The 17671-nt window shown below is 32.0% G+C and overlaps 2 protein-coding genes across 4 annotated transcripts in view; one reads left to right on the forward strand and one right to left on the reverse strand.

Annotated features, from left to right (window-relative positions):
* LOC142340423 (uncharacterized) overlaps positions 1-17671 on the reverse strand; it is a 464952-nt gene that overhangs the window by 362332 nt on the left and 84949 nt on the right. The window lies entirely within an intron of this gene.
* The window catches only part of LOC142339486 (uncharacterized), a 204467-nt gene that overhangs the window by 62408 nt on the left and 124388 nt on the right, over positions 1-17671 (forward strand). The window contains exon 1 of one of the 3 annotated variants that reach the window (XM_075389535.1): positions 8283-9108. The exons of the other annotated variants lie outside the window; for them this stretch is intronic. The gene's annotated coding sequence lies outside the window, so the exon portion shown is untranslated. Of the gene's footprint in view, positions 1-8282; positions 9109-17671 lie in introns of those variants that run through there. 3 annotated transcript variants of the gene reach the window in all.

The raw sequence follows: 17671 nt of genomic DNA on the forward strand, positions 1-17671 counted from the left end.
TATCTTTTTTGTATTCAAATCTAAAGAATTCTACGAGGTTTTGAAATTTATTACGCAGTCTTGCCAAATTTAACATACTTTAAACCAAATTGTTCAAAAGATGTGGTACAAAAATTGTAGAAAGTGTTGAAATAGTCCATTTGTTACGCAAAATTTTTTAAAGACAAAAAAATAAACTGCAGTTGCCTTAAGTAACTGTTTTATTCCTTATGTTATTTTAATTTTCAAAACGGTATCAATTATTCAACCAGATCAGAAAAACAGTTTCAAACCACATTCAACTGTTGTCAAAAAAGTAATAATAAAATTATTATCATTATTACTAAAGGTTCTATTCCAATTCTTTTCCGAAGTTAGTTGAATTTAATTAGAAATTGTTTGTCTTTTGAACTGGCGGGCTACTTGATACCCATTTGAAAAGATAAATTCTCTGGCAAAAAAATTCTGTAAGTATTACAAATACAGTTTTTGATCATCTTCTTTACTTTTGAGCAACTTATCGACAATGTCCAACAACTTTTTTTGTGTCTTATTTCCTAACTTTCAAAATAGTGTCCTGCATAGAGTCCCACTTTTCTATCGGAGCTAGTTTGAAAATTAACTGCTGTTTTCATTGGATAGTTATTGAACTCCATCAAAATGTATTGAAAACAAAGATTTATCAAAATGTTACGTTAATTAGCATGGGGGAGTTTTGAACATACCACGTATATCGATCAAACAATATTAGAAATACAAAACAATTATGTCAACCACCCAAAGTTAAGTTGAAATGAATCGTTAACAAGGTTTGACAGAAAAATCATTAGGATATTTTGTTTGTGTAAAAGACAAGGAGGCTCGTTAATGTGCGTTCGCAAAAGATGTTCCGACCCGCGCTCATCTACATTGTTGACTAAGATTTTTGATTTTCAGATTTTTGACAAAGAGGTAATTGAAAATGGATGTTTGAGTTTTAACAAAATCTCTACACAACCAAACTAATAAGCATAAGCAACTAATAATAAAACAAAAAAGCAGAAAACAAAACTTTCAGACTAAACCCTAGCTACACAAATTTAATTTTTCCCATCTACACAGCAGATGAGAATTTTCTCTAATGAGACTAGATAACGCGAAATTCAAAAATCAACCTTTTTTTGACCAAATGATTTCAAGTCTTAAAAATCATTAGCTTTTAACGAAATAATTCTTGATAAATTTACTAAAAAGTCATAGTGAAACCAATAGGACCTGTCTTTGGCTAGACTAAGCCATAGAAACGGACTAAGCAGGCAGAAAAACTGAAAAAATTACGAACAACAAATTAAAAACATTGCCAAAACACAAATTAGTGAAGCCATTAAAATCATTAGCTATTATCTGAATATTATGTATTTTTATTTCAATTTCTATTTATACTAATTCAGCAAAAGTGAAAATGAATGAATAAATAGGTTCAATTGAGCCACATTTGAAAATCATTGGGATCTTCTGTTAAGCAATTTCGATAAAGCAGGCGAAAAAGAAACACAAATACACCACTCACATAATTATTTATGAAAAGGCATATTGCCCAAAAAAGAAAACAGCGGTTACGTCGTGATATCAGAAAACACTTTAACTTTTAGATTACAGGGAATTCTATGGGACCTCTCAATAATGAGACAAAGTTACAAGTTGACTATAACAACAACAGAAAACTGAAAAAGTTGAAAATTCGATAAAATCTTAGAAATGTTTAATAATTTAAACCCTAAGAGTATTCGCTATAAACTGACTGCTTCGGGTAACAATATTCAATCAATCTTCAGTTACAAGCTTATGAGACCAGTCAGCACTTTACGTCTATCTAAAGAAGAAAATACAGGCTAGCACAGCAAATTCAAAAAAATAGAGCGAGAAAAATAGTCGAAGCCATCAAAAAATGAACTGTTCAGTAAAAATTTTTCTTGTTTAATTAATTTTTAACAGCGATGGGATTCTTCGTTTTAACCATTTGACTCCAATGAATGAACAAAAATGAACAATTACATTAAAACAACAAAATTTTTTGAGAAAACCGGATGTATCAACGCCAATAAATTCATTAAGTTTCGAAGGAAGCTAATAAATACGCTTGATGAGTTATGCCTCGGTGAGAAAACGAGGATGTTTGTCTTTCATAACTTATCAATAAGACATTATAAAAGGTCTTTGACAATGAAACAAAAACTGACACAGGCAAAATCCAAAAGGTAAGTAGAAAAACGCGAAAAGACAATGTCGAAGCCATGTAAATCTTTAGCTTTTCTCTGAAAAATCTATGTATGATCCATTGAACGTCTGCTCTAAGCAAATGCTGCTATCAATGTTAGGATAATGGCTAAAGATTTTCAAAAGGAACTAAAATTACGAAAAAATATCCGAAAATTAAAAGAAAAATTATTAAAACTCGTGCATCGGAGTCATAACACCAGTAGGTGGAACATAAACTAACTAGATTAATCTGGTTTGAAGAAGAAAAATATGGTCCGCTCATTACTTACACTGGTTAAAGTTCACAAAATAAGCGTTAAGATCGTTTAATTTTAATAAAATTTCTCGGAAAATCATTTCTAAAGCATAACAGCCATTAAATTCAATAACATTCAACGGGAGTCAATAAATACGCTCATTTGTCCCTCGATTAGAGCACAAGTACATTTCGCATGCATATGTAATCAATAAGACATCACAATAAATCTTATGACTCTGGAAACCACAACAAAACAGGCAAAATCCAAAAAATCAGTAGAAGAATGCGAAAAGAAAGCGTCGAAACCATTTAAACTATAAGCTTTTCTCTGAAAATTTTATCTATGATCCCCTGAACGTCTTCCCAAAATCAACGAGAGCTGTTCAAGTTTGGATAATGTGATAAAATGTCAAAAAATTAAAAAAAAAATACGAAATTAGCCAAAAATTTTAAAATTGTTTTTGAAATCTTGTGGCATCGAAGTCGTAAAGCAATAGTTAGAAGATAAAACCGCTGAGTAGATGAGATTTGGTTGCAGTAGAAAGGAAGGAGATTCTGTCAGTACTGAGGCTGACTTACAGTTTACGAAAATAAGTTTATTAAAACAAAAAAAACAAGATGATAAAATCCAAAAATTCAGTTGAAAAGTGCGCGAAGATAGTGTTGAAGCCCTTTAAACCATAAGCTTTTCTCTGAAAACTTTATCAATGATCCATTTAACACCTTCTCTAAAACAAGGGGAAATATATTTATCAGGAATATGTGATAAGATTTCAAGAAGGAGCAATAATAGGAAAATATCCACATTTTTTCAAATAAAATTTTGAAATCCTGTGGCATTGAAGTCACATAACATATAGTAGGAAAATAAAAGCGATAACCAGATTATAGTTGCAGGCGAAACGAAAGGGTTTCTGTTGCCACTGAGACTGACTTTACAGCCATGCACTTTTGGTCAACGAATTTATGCCATGGGACTCCAAAAAATTAGTAAAACCTCAAAAAAGAAAATCACAATTTCATTTAAAATTACAAAAACTGAAGAATCGAAGACAAAGAAACACGAGCGATTCCTTGAGAACAATTTTTGTGTTCATTGGGCTTCATTAGACTGTAAATTAAATTTGTCATTAACGGAACCTTGGTATGAAATGTGACTAGTCTCTAAGTGACTTAAGAAAACGAAAAAATTTTCTAAAAAAAGAGCCCTCAAATAGAATTCTAACTTTGTTGATAGTGAACTTTCCTATGAGACCATTACAAGTCTTTTTATCGCCTTTCGTCTGTTACGAACTCAAAATTGATTTTTTTGTGGCGTGAAATGTGATTTTGAATCCTTATTTTATATAAAAAATGTCTTAATTTGAATGAAAATTACACTAAAAGTGAACAAAATTATGTCAAATATCACGTACTCACACAAACATTCAATCCTCGATAACTTCTTGAAAAAAACAAAGTTCAAAAAAATCTTTTTAGTTTCGAATTCTACGCTGGACGAGCTTTTTCAATGATGCCACTCAAATTTCTCTGCAATGATTATATCGCTCGTCCAAAGTTGTCTGAAGGAAAAAAACCCATTTGATTATATAGTTCCTCCCCCACAAGTGGGTTCGGAACAAAAAACGAAAAAAATGAGTCTGAAACTCAACGCAGCTTTAACAAAATGCAGATTGATAACAAAATGGATTACATTTGCTAGTTCGAGTTTCATTTTCCAAGTTAATGAGATCGTAAACCTTTAAACTTATTTTGCACCAATGAGAACTTTCTTTCAATTATCAGGACCTACGTATTTTTTGGTTTGCCTTCCGTATGTTTTGATTTGCTTTACAATTTGATCATTTTGACTTTTACTTTCTGTATTTTTCCACTGTTTTTTTCCTTTTGGCTCTCTGGAAATGCTTCAACATGTGTATCCCTCTCTTTCAACAAGAGTTTTACACAATTTCAATTCCTTAAAAAATTTTAGAAAGTTTTCTGCAAAAAGAAAAAATTTAAAGCCATATAGTATTTCTCTGAGTATTTCTCATGTATTGCTATTGAAATCTTTCTATTCCTCTGGCGTACTCTATTCCTCTGGCGTACTTTTTGCAGTTTTCGGACTTAGAAATAGAATTCTTTTTGAAACATAGTAGTTTTCATTTTTTGCAGGCAGTTTTCAAGTGAAAATCTTTTGTCTGTATTGATTCAGGCTCTAGATTTTTACGGTTTCTTCTCTACTTTGTTTTTTTTTTGTAATGAAAATTGCGGTCAATATGTCACTTAGACTGTTTCGTTTGGCAGTGAGCAGTCATGTTAGCAGGGCTACCAGATTTGCCCAATTTTTTTCTTTTTTTAAGTTTGAACTCAGAAATTGACAGGATCGTCAATTCACTAGATTGTAAAAATGCAAAAGTGGTCCGACTCTCTCATCATATTTTTGTTTGTTTGTTTTTTCTTTCTTTTGTAAACCGAACTACTTTATCAAAATTTTTATCATTTAATTTGCCATTATTTGACCAGTTGTAATGATTTTAGGTTATCACAATGATTGAAGTTTTATATTTGCTACGTGCTAATTGATAAGACATTGAAATAACCCTGTTCATAGAACTCTTTTTTGTTGTATTTCGCCAGTTTTAACACATGCATTTCTTCTCTTTCTATAAAATGGATAATTCCTTTCAAAAGGTCCGTTTGAATATCAGAACTTTGAGACTAAAGAATTTGCAATTATGTCTCAAAGCTCAATAAAAAACGGTTTCAAATTTGCACTTTTTAATATTAAATTGTTTTTTTCCAATTATATTTTGTTTTGTAAATCGCAAATACTTCATCGTATATGCCAGTGGAAATACATGATCGGTAGCCTCAAAATAATTGTTTGAAGTGGTGAATCTTACAGCCCAAAGTACTCTGCTGGTCTTTATCCCACCGTCACCCTCTTTTGCACCTGAATATTGCGAAAGCGGAAAGGAGGCGATAATCGTCAGGGGATTCAGAAGGAGAGCGAGTGGGGGAGGGGCTAGGGGTTGGGGTCACCTTTTTGGGCACACTTTGCTCTATCCTCTCTTGGGTGACTTCCGCTCTTCAAATTGGCGCCTGTCACTTTCAAATAAAGTGGAAGGGTGCAAATAATAAATGGGCCCAAAGGCTTCTTTTAATCCAGATATCAGACAGAGATAGATAGAAGGCGAGATTGAGAGAATGAGAGCAGGCAGTTATTTCATTAAGCCAGGAAGTATATTAAATTAAGACTACTCTGTTTTTTGCACAATTCTTACAAGCAAAAGTATCACAAAAGCAGTTTCTTACTTGCTAGCTTTCTGGCTTGCTTAACCATTTTTGTTCGTTCTTTTATTACTCTCAGACGGAAAAGTGGAAAATAAGAAGAAATTTGCATCAAAAAGATACGCGCGCCGAACCTTGTCTCTTTTGCCCGTTTTGCAACGCCAAGAAGCTTTCAAATTACAGCACTCGCGTGAATAAAACAAGACAGCTAGCTAAAAAGAAAAAGAGCCACACCACACCTACGCTGAATGAGTGAATGGGTTTTGATAGAATTGAGGGGTAGAATTCAGTGCGTCAGTGGTGTTGGCGGGTATATAGAATTTTATATAGACAAAGGTGTCGCAAAAACGCGTCTGTAAATTTTGATCCAGTGCCAAATTACTTTTACGCCCCAGTAGTGAACGAAGGGGAATTTTTCCACTTACTTTTTAAAATTTGGTTCCAGCTTCGCTAAGATTATCTTTTAGCCTAATTAAATTTGACAGATTTTTCATTTTTTCACTTATAGGAAATTGGTTATAAAATTATTCAATTTATCAAATTTGAATTAACCGGTTTAAACTGTGAAAATCACATAAAAATAACATTCAGAGACGTATTTTTGTTACGCAATTGCAAGCGTAACTTGAATACATCTTTATCAATGTCGGCTTTCATATAATCTTTTACGTAATCTCGGTTGAAATCCCAATCGGCTTCAAAACCCCGTTCTTGAAATAACAATGAGGTGTCCCCCGTTGTGCATTGGTGTTATTGCTTTTCCCTTTTTGTTTTCTCTATTTGGGCTAAGAGGGAAAAAGGGCGAAGGTAAAAAGGTGAGGGTAAATGGGAGAGGATAGAAGGGAAGGATAGGGGGTAGCCTTCAAAGACAGGCCAACTATCCTTTCAAATGGTAGTGTCACATATACACACAAACAGACGTACACACATGAACAGGATTGCTATGATTTGGGTGGACTAAGTTGGGGCCAATCTTGCATCTACCGTCCAATTTAGTGTTCATCTGGCGTAATCACGTGCTTAGCCTAAATTTCTTGTTAATTAAACGCTGATTAATTTTGCTCCATTCCTCATCATGTAAAGCAATATATCATTATAGGAATTCGCATTAAGATGTTAAATCATGGTTAAATTTTTTTACAGGACATCACTTGCACCGAACTCGGTCTTAAATTACTGGTCAATTATTGTAAAGCCAAGTCTATCTTAAATATCAGTACTTTTTCAGTACAATTTCAAGTCAATTGGACTTGAAATAACCTTGACAAATGGATTCCCATGGTTTAGTAAATATTTTGTTTCAAGTCTCAATTTTAAGACATATTAGAACGGTGGCAAGGTATGTGTTTCTATTTATGATAACAATGATTTAAACATACATCAACTTGATTAATTTGATCACATCTATTTTGATTTGTAAGATGAAATTGAGGTCTCTGAGGCAACCGATATTCACAGGTATCAATAACTGCTTCATTTGTGATTGACTACCGCTAGGTGTCTATTAAATATTTGCGTCTGATAAACAACACCAATTATGACCTCTCAAATTGAACTTATTATTGTTAAAATGCACCGTAAAATGTGGCCATAGTGGTTTAAATTGCCATTCCATAAAATCATAACTGATATGCCAAAGATTTATTTCACTTTAGCTTTTTATTCTGTTTTTTCTTCAAACGATAAAATATTGTTCTGTATTTTGATACTCCAGAATTTGAATTACAAACTCCCGAAACAAACAAATTATGAAACAAACAAAAAACAGAAAATTGGTTGTTCCTATATTGCTAGCAGCACATTGTGAACGAATATTGAAAATATTATTAAGGTACTACTTGAATTTTGGTTTACAGCATGCACAAATAGTATTTGCAAATTTATATCTGACATGACTGCTAAAATTTGACGTTAGGGTTATAAATTAAATTGATCTGTTTAAAAAAGCTCGAAGACACTTTTTTTCAATTGAAATTATACAGAATACACTATTGCTATAAAATATTTTTTCACCTCCTGATCAAATTAATCATCATATTTTAATCAACTCATATTCTACCAGCATATATTACCTGCACCCAAACAGGAAAACTTTTCTGCGGCTCTACCAAATTCGGCTGGAGGAATTCCAACGAGAAGTTCAATTTCGGCACGCTCAATTTTTTTTTCAAAGAAATTGGCCAAAACAAAAACAGTGACTATGAAGAGTGGTCTAAAAAGAGACACTGTTTTGAAATTAATGGACAGTCCTCTTTCCTTTATTCATTCCTATCATCATCTCATCATGGAATATGTTTCTCCCTGTCTTTTATCTATGCTTACTCTATTTTCTTCCTTTTTTTCTGTTTTTCTGCCAAAATAGAGAAATTTTGGTCGCCTCAAGTCAATCGCTTGCTCCTTTTAGCATACTGGTCATAAAGCACAATTCCTTCTAAACTTTCTATTTTTTGGTGTTTATAGTTATAAGTTATAATTTTGAAAACAAAACATTATTTTTTTAACAGTGTTTCTTGTAACATTGCGTTCCATAACAATGTTTTCTTATTTCTTCGTCAAATTCTTTTTTGAAACTTTGTTTTCTAGAACACTGCTTTTCATGCTCGTTACACCATTTCCTATAGCCTTGTTATTTTTTAATTCAAATTATTACCTAGTTAAGCTAAATCGGTCACACAATAATTATGCTTAATGATGCTCAGAATTGGTTTTTCACTGCTCTGATCTTAGTCTCTGTAATCATGAGTTTGTCCCTCAGGAAAACTGTATCATCTTTTCCCAATTTTTTCACCCCTTTCTTTCCCTCTCCCTCTCTCTCTCCCCTCATTCGCTCATTCCTCTCTTTTTCCATAACTTATTATCCTTACCTCCCTTCTTTGAAATTCAACCCCCTCCGAACCTTGTCAATACTCAACCTTTTTCCTATACAAAATGTCGGCTTAGAACTTGTTCTCACATTTCCTCTCTAACTTTTCCTAACTAGGCGGTTATGATTCATAACTAGGACATTACAAGTCTGGCGTTATTATTAGTCATAAATTGCAATCAGGGTGTAAAGTTAAAAGTTGAGGAAGTTTTTTCAATAATGGCGCTATCCTTAATGTGTTTTTCGTCTGTTATATTATTCTTAGGGTTGGCTTTAAGGAAGAATTTGTTTTTATTGATCTTTTCCTTTCATCTTTACTCTCTTTGATGTCTGTGTTGGAGAGTGTTGTGGAATGGGATATAACCGAGTTTAGTTTAGTTAACCTTTTGGTTTATATTAAAAATTAAATCTGCTTCCTTTTATTTGTTTGTTTGTTTCACACACCATTTATTACCAACACAACTAACTTTGCCTAGACAAAATATTTATTAATGGAGTAATAGTTCATTCTAGATTGCCCAAATTCTATCAAAGGTTTCGATGGCTGAAGAAAAAAAACAACCACACCTTTTTCTTTCTTAATTTATGACAATAGAATGTGAAGTTATAGAATTTTTATTTTCCCAGCACGTTATTAATAAAAAAGATCAAATAAGCAAGTCGCCTTCGGGACCTTATAAAATATCTACCAGTTTAAAAAACTTGTTCATTTTTTTAAAAGGCCAAACTGAACACCGAAAAGAGATTTTTCGATGGCGAAATATATTGGGCAACGATTTGAATACGGAGCTTTAATAACTCCTGAAAGACTCTTTTTGTCATTTAGACCAAGTGTTGTGTTGTTTTTTTTTAGTTTTTTATTAGAACTAATCTTATCTTAAGATAAGCTATATTAAGTTGACTATAAGCTGCACGTGTTTAGCTCTATACCAATTTGAGGACTTGTCATAATAATATTTTACTGGTTATATTTTTCTGCGTTCGATTTCAGATTCTTTCAAAATTCTCACGGTTGTTTATTTTCTACAAGACAGTTGGTGATCGAAAAAGGTATCATTTTATCGTGATTTGACTAGTACTCAAATAACATTGAGCTGCGCTTCTTGCCTTTTTAGAACGATAAAATTTCTGCAGAAAAACCAATTGATTGTTAAGCTTTAATATTTTAAAGAATTTTCCTGCGAAACAGACGGTCGAGTGGTAAAAATAAATGGTGTTTATTAAAGTTTTACCGCTTTATCAAAAAAGAGTTTGCAAAACTAGCTGACTCACCCTATTGTGCGTTAGACACTGTTAGATTTCTTCTCGATTACTTGTTTACTGGTATGTTTTGACGCCATAGTCCACGTAATAGCAACGCAAAAAAAAACCTGACCTAAATTTTGGAAAAATTCAACAGTTTTTTTTTGAAACTTCACTCCAATCATTAAATACAATGAGCAATTACATATCTAAAAAACAATTTAGAACATTTTCAGTTTTATTCCAGCTTTTTCTTCTAGTCAGAACATCTTTGCTGGGAGTAAAAGCACACCATCGCACATTCGTATTGCGTTCGAGGCTACATTGAGGTAAACCAATTAGATAAGATCACCGAAATTTTTGGAAAACACATAATATAATTGTTCGAGCATCACGTCAATATTCGAGTCAATTGGATTCAATTTAATCAGCAAAAATTTTTTGAGTCAAGTTGCCTGTAAGGCCAAAAACAATTCGGGTATAGCTTTTTTCAAAGTCACAAATTTTTATTGTTCCCACCTCTTTTTGCTTGAGAGGTACTACATGCTCACTTGAGTTTTTTTTCTGTTGATCTGGTCCAATGTATACATTTGTCATAAAAGGAAACGATATTTTTTAAAATTGGAGTTTTTGATTTTTTTTTACGTTTTAACAAGCTATCGATTTTTAAAAATTTATAAATATTTGGTGATTCTCACTGTTTTTGTTCGCGCTTACAAAATTTACCTCAAAATTTGGTTCTTCTTTTTTTTAGATGCTATTGTTCATCATTATTGTACATCATTGTACATCAAATTGTACATTATCTCAATTGTTGTCTTTGTTCTGATAATAAACGATTGGCTAACAATTTTATTTGTACATTTCTGCAACTTTTGTTTATTTTCATAACAGTTTTAACAGAAAATGAATATTTCCATGTGCACAAAACACGACCTTGAAAACATCTGGCAGAACCTAATTATGTTAGAAGACTTCGAACGTTGTTTCAGGATCATTTTTTAGTTACGGTACCGTTTATCTTTATATCTTTATATCGAGTTATGGAATGAACCAGTAAAAATTTTGTTGAAAGCAGTGTTTTTCAAAACTCAAATAAGTGCTTCAAGTTTTGTCTCAAAATGCTCAGTTGCTTATTTGTGGTCATTTTGAACTTATCCTTTTATAAAAGAAAGTTTTCTTTCGAAAATTGGTTTAAAACTCATTGTTCTGTCTGACTATTACATCTACCATAAATATTTCTCTCTGTTGAACAATTCAGATGGTCTTAATATTCAGAATTATTCTATAATTTATATTACAGAGAGCAATACCAATAGATTGTATTCGTAATTGTTAGCACTTTGTTTGAAAATTTGTTTGTAAATTAACTGGAATCCCACAGGTGGGAGGTCACGGGTTAATATGTAAGTTACATGAAACTTGGAGCAATTATTCTAGCTTCTGAATTAAAGATTGATTCCAAGAGTTTTGAAGACAATTTTTCATGCTTCTGAAATCGAAGAGCAATTTTTCATGCTTCTGAAATGAAGATCGAATCCAAGAGTTTCGAAGACAGTTAAGCAGTTCAACGGAAATCCTTTCTGATTTCAGAGGGAACTGTTGTATTTTGAACATCACGCAAAATGCAATAATGCCATCTGCAAATAGTCATTTTTAGCGTTTAAACTACTGGATGCAAAACTATGCATAGATGTTTCAAAATTACATCATCTTTTCAAAGTTGTTTGTCCACGATTTTCATTATGTTTTGGAAGCCAAACTATTTCAAGATTTGAGAATGTTGTTACAAAAAAAAAATGAAAATTTCTCTTATTTGTCGATTGTTCAGTTTTCAGCTGTTACAAAACTTTTGTTCTAATTTACAGCACTTGCTTTGTCTTTTGTTCTGTAGTGTTTCTACAAGCAAGACTTTTCTCCAAAGTGACCTGGTGGAAAATGTCTATAAATTTTTGCGCATTGAAATCAATCTCTATAAATCTGGGTATTAATTTCTTTAGCCGACTCTGTTTTTAACATTGTTTCAGGTGCATTGTTCTTTATTTTGTGATCTCTGATCTTCAACACGGTAACATACTTTGTTGGAGGGAGTTAAGCTGAACCATTTATTTTTTATGCCGTGAATTTTACACAAAAATCAAGACTGGCCAGAGTACTGGCCATCCTAAAAAAAGAATGTCTCTGGACTGATTCAGCGCTGATTTGCTCTGCCACCAACCTCCGGGATTTTTTTTCTTTGTTTACTGAGATGATATCTTCATAAAGGTTTTCAGAGCAACCAGAAAAAAGTGGTAGCAAACCTTTTTTTACGAAACTCAAGAGAAAATGTTCCTTTTGTTTAAAAAGTAGCTCCCCAATTAAATTGCTTTGTTTAATCTTTTTCATGGAATAGGCAGCTGGATGATCACTTTGGCAGCTGGATGTTTACATCCAGGCAGCTGGGTGTTTACCTAATTTTGCATGTTTTTAATGACAATTTTAAATTTGCAGCAGTTCTGAAGCCAGGTTTGCAATATTTTTGCAATTATTTTATCGGCTAGCGAAGAAAAAACAAAACTGCGGCTGTAAAAATCGCCCAATTTTCTGCGGGTTTTCACTATTTCTCTCTAAGTTGTTTATGGGTGGTTTTTTAATAAAATATCTTCCAACAAATTGGTATCGACACAAATTTTTCTATTCTTCAAATGTTATTAAAATGCAAATTGGCGTCAAGAATATGGGACTTGCAATAATAATATACATCAACGTAACACTATTTTATCATAAGATTTTGAAGCCAAGGTCTGAGTTTTTGCCTAAAGGTCCCTTTGAAAGTCAGTTGGATTTAAAGCAACAAAAAATTAAATTTTTAATAATTATTGTTTTCAGACGCATTGGACTGAAGTTGATTTAAACGTTCACAAAATTTGTAGATGTTGTTGCCTTTGAAATACGTTTACTTCTGATAGGTTGAGAATTATTCAAGTAACGATTATCCCTATATCTGAAGATACTGTATCTGAGGACGACAACACTGTTTAATTTTTTGCTGAGATTTGTAGGACATTTTGTTAGATATTTTTAAACAAATTTGAAAAACCATTTTTCTGAAACAATTTAATACCATCCATCTGTTCCATCTTATCTAGTTCACTTTTTTATCGAAACTTTGAACTCTTCGTTAGTTTAGGTCAGGAGGTCTTTACACACTTTATCAGTGGCCCCTTCTAGATTTATCTAACTCTGTTTTGCCTATGTTTGCTGGAGTTTATGTGAACTGTATCACTCATGCTGGAGTCAAAACATGTTACCAGCAGGAATAATTTTTACTCTGATCTTCTTTTATCTGTACCAAAAAACTTGATAGTTAAGTTTAATTGTTCTTTTTAATTGTTCTTTTTTCTCTTAATCATCATCTTTGTGTAATATTTGTTTCAAAATTGACGAGAAAAACTTTTCAAATGGCCTTTATTTATTTAAATTTTACGGAGGTCAATTTTTAGTTAGATATTCAAGATAGTATCTAACTCATAGATCTAGCAGAGCGTTAAATAAATTTCATTATTACCCCAACTATTGCAATCAGCCATACCTTAGCTTGGAGGAGTTGATTTTGATTTTTCACTTCTATTTAGTTAAAATCAGAGTCACTATTTCGTTCACTTCTAACTGTCTCAATGATAGCACTCGTTTTTTGGGGATGCAGCAAAACAATCCGTTTTCTTGAACCTTGTTAAATTCATTTCTACCATAAATTTGCTAATCTTATTGGGCTATTTTTTGTCTTTTCGGCAGCCTTGATTTTTATGATTTGTCTAGCTTTCAAGAATTTGTCTTATGAGTTAGGCTGTACAAATCAATTTTTTTTTCAATATGCTGCTTTTACAGGATATTGAATACATTTTATACAGTTTTTGTTACTCCGTTAAGTTTTTCAAGCTTGTAGTCTGTTTGACTATTTTGCTAATGGCTCCATGAATGTGTCGCAATTCTATTTGATCTAACATCTTTTCTCTGCTTGAAGGAACATGTATGCGTGTAAGCGATATCGGCTTTCCGTCTCTTTCGTTACATAGGCTTTGTTCAAATGTCACAAACAAAAACTTTGATCAATTATTTGGATTTCCTGAAAAGAGTTACACGTTGCTATATTTTGCTGTGTCTACTTCCTTCTTTAGTATTGGATTCCTTTATATCTAATCAATTACAGTTTTTCTCACAGTAGAATTATGGAGATAACTTTGGTACATTTTCTCGACTTGAAGGGTTAAATTCAATCAAAGATCAATACCCACTTTCAGTCCACCGCCAATTTCAAATCCCAAATTTAGGATTCTTTTCACATTTTTCGGTTAAATTGTTAAGAACTCATTTTTCTGGGTTTCTTCAAAAACTGCTGATCTTGAAATTCGTAAAAACGTATTGCCATTATTTCTGACGTAAAAATAGCTGAACCTTCTTTCATGTGGAAATTGCTTTCAAAAAATTCCCTTTTAGTTGTAGTTTTAAGAAAAAATATTTAAGTAGATACGAACGAAAAATTTTCAGCATAGAACATAGCGGAAATTTTAATAGTTGTGCAATTAATAACATAAAATATTTGCACATCATTTCGACAACAAATTTTTTCAAGTATACGTTTATGAATCAAGTTTCGTTTTTTCAAAAACACTTTTACTAGTGCACTCTAACGCTAAACGCTGAATCAAAATTTTGAGTTGTGCCTCGTTTAAATCAAACTATCGGTTTACAAGTTTCAGCGCAAAATTACAAATTTTGAGCTAACTGATCTATTTTGCTCAAATTTTGACGTTATATGACTGTAACAACCATGCGCTAACTATAGTAAAAAAAAGTTAACAGATTTGAAAAATTTTGCTGAAAAAAACTTTTGATTGCAAAAACTTGTGTAATAATTTAAAGACTAAAAATTAAAAAGTTTTGTTGCTTGCTAATGAATTTAAACACTTGAAAAAACATGAGATCCTAGATGTTTTCATTCTTATGACCTGGTTTTGCTTTATGTCAGTTTAACTACAAAACAGCACAATTATTGTTTTGTTGTTATGAGTATGCAAAAAGTTCTGGGAAAAGTTAATTTGAAATGAAAAAAAAAATTCAGATAGAAATTTACGAAAATTTTGATTCAAATATTAATTTTATGCTGAAATCTTGTTCAAGCTTCACGCTTCTAATAGAATACGTCTGTTGTTTTACCCTCGTTGCTGTAATTTTTTCGATTTTTCGATTTTTTTGTTTGTTAAACTGATCTAACGTTACAAATCTGCGAATGAAACATCCAATTTTAGAATTTTTTTTAAAGTTGACAGCTGCTTCATAGATGTTTTCAACAAGCAATAGCAAAGATAATGGAGAAAACCTCTAACAAGATAGAGTAGTAATCGAAGTCACTCAGATGTGCCAAAGCTGTGACAGTTTGGTTTTTAGCTCAAGCCAAAAATCACTAAATTGTTTTTAATGATGAACTTTTTGTTACTGTTTTTCCATTTACGTTTTTTTAGTTTTGAGATGACCCATTCTCAGTAGTGGGTCTTAGTTTGAACTGTTTTATTTTAAAATTTTTGTTTTATTTGCGGAATTTAATATAGGTTAGTTTTATGTGAAAGACATGTGCAAAAAAGAGCAGACAGTAAACTGAAAGGCAATTTGAAAATCCTTTTGCCATGAACTATCCACAGATGAGTCAGAAAAATTGCATCGAAAAAACGAAGTAGCTTTCAACTCATGCAAAAAATCATTCCGCAGTTTTACGCTATACGTCAGACAAAGTTTTTTTTTACTGAATTGTTTTCTTGACAGTTTAAAAAATTGACTTAATCAGAATGTGAGCATATTGAATTTACAGGATTTGCATATCATGGTTGAGTACCGACTTACTATGCAATAGGTATACATAGCTGCTCGCATCTATCCTGTTCATCAGAACTAATTTTTGATTTATGTTTTCTTACTGAAATCGTAAACTTGTAGGCACAATTATAATAGACATCATAGAGCAGATTTTTGTGAAAAAATTTCATCCATACTTGAAATTGATGTTAAAAATTTGTTGATTTAACGTATGATGTATGTTTTCCTAAAGCAACTAAAAATTTTACTGAGAATGCAGAATATCTTTCTCAGGAATATTCAATATGCAGCTCCTCAAAAAATTTTGAAAAAAAAAGTACTTCAACGAATTGAATTTTTTTTCTGTTTAGCGGGGAAATGCTGCTTTTAATAAAATTGGCATGGCATTTTGAATGAATCTATAAACTCTATATTATCTGCTTCTTTCGACATTCAATTTTGATTCCTTTTTACTCCAATTTAGCTGTTTTCCATATTTAGCAGGTTTCTAGAACACATTATAGCCTATGTCCAATAGTCGTATTCGAAGCTAATAGGGAAACACGGTCTTTATTTTCGGAAACAGAAACAGTTCTGATAAAAAGAGGTAGTCTGAGTTTTTCTAACAAAACATTGTTGCAGTTTGCATTTGATGTTGTTGCAGTTTGCGAGAACAGTAAAACAATTTTAGAAACAATAGAAATAAGTTCAACATTGGTCTTTAGAATGCTTGTTTCAAAATCAAACAATACCATATGGCTTTTTATGCATCAGTTTCTCATTCATTTTAAGCAAAAAGGTGGTAGAATTGAAAAATAAAATAATTGCTGTCATCAAGAAAGATTTATGGAAAAAAAACATCAGTGCTGCGGAAGCTGCAAATTTGTAGATGTATTTCCATTTTTGGTCTAAGACTTTTTGTGCCCATTTTTGAAAAAGCTGAGACCATAAATTTTAAAAGCTAATTAAATCAAAAGCTGAAGGCCACTTCTGTTCTTCCGCAATTACTTAGCTTTGATTTTTGATAGAAGTTTAGAAAGCTATAACGGCTTTGTACTTGAGTTAGAGCTTTTTCTGTCATTACGGACACCCACCCAGACCCTCATTCAATCACAATAACATTACTCACACGTAGTCACTGTTTGTAACTGAAGCATGACGGAACTATCATTCCTGAATTCCTCTTATGAAAATCAGCCTACTGTATTTACTCATCAAAATTTCACAAGTGGGGAGGGGGTGAGGGGTGGGGTTTGGAGACAAGTCTCCTTTGGAGCCTCTTGGAATTATTAAAAATCACCAGACACTTTATGACTCACTTGTCAATATTCTCAGTTATAAAAACACCGTGGTTATTCAATTGAGTCATTATCATTGCCGAGAACTGTTTTGAGATTGAAAGTACTTGAATTCTTTTCAGGGTTCTGTTTCAAAGAAAATAGTTCACTTGTCAAAAACAGCTAATTTTAGTAAACGCTTTCAACTTAAATTTCTTTTTAGCTTTTCTGGATTTCTTTTTAAGAGTATTCCTGGAATACGTAAGAAGCGTTTACAAAAAATGTCTTTAAAAAAGCGGGTTTCTTTAAATTGTATACTTAGCATTCTGCGAAAAGTGATTTCAGCATAAAAGTTTTTAGCATATATTTTAAATTTTGTAATACCACCAAAACTTACATTTGTAAAAATTTGTAGTTTTTTTTTGCTTGTCTTCAGCTTTTCGTTCTCTCATTCGTTTTTGATACTTTTAATGGTTTAAGAATTTGCCATTATTTAAATTATGGATATTGAAGCTTTTATGATTAATTTGTCTTTCTAAGCGTTGATGACGCAAAGATTCTCCTTTTATGGTGTTAGTTATTGGACAGTTTTTTTCTAATTCATGGCAGTCGATTTGAAAATTAAGTTCAAATCCAAGTTAAAATACTATTTTTTGTGTCATCATGGAATAGCCGAACTGGTCTATAAATAAAATCTTTAATCGTATCCAT

This window comes from Convolutriloba macropyga, chromosome 5 (assembly GCF_964194025.1).
Source record: "Convolutriloba macropyga chromosome 5, txConMacr16.3, whole genome shotgun sequence".
Classification (NCBI taxonomy): Eukaryota; Metazoa; Xenacoelomorpha; order Acoela; family Convolutidae; genus Convolutriloba; species Convolutriloba macropyga.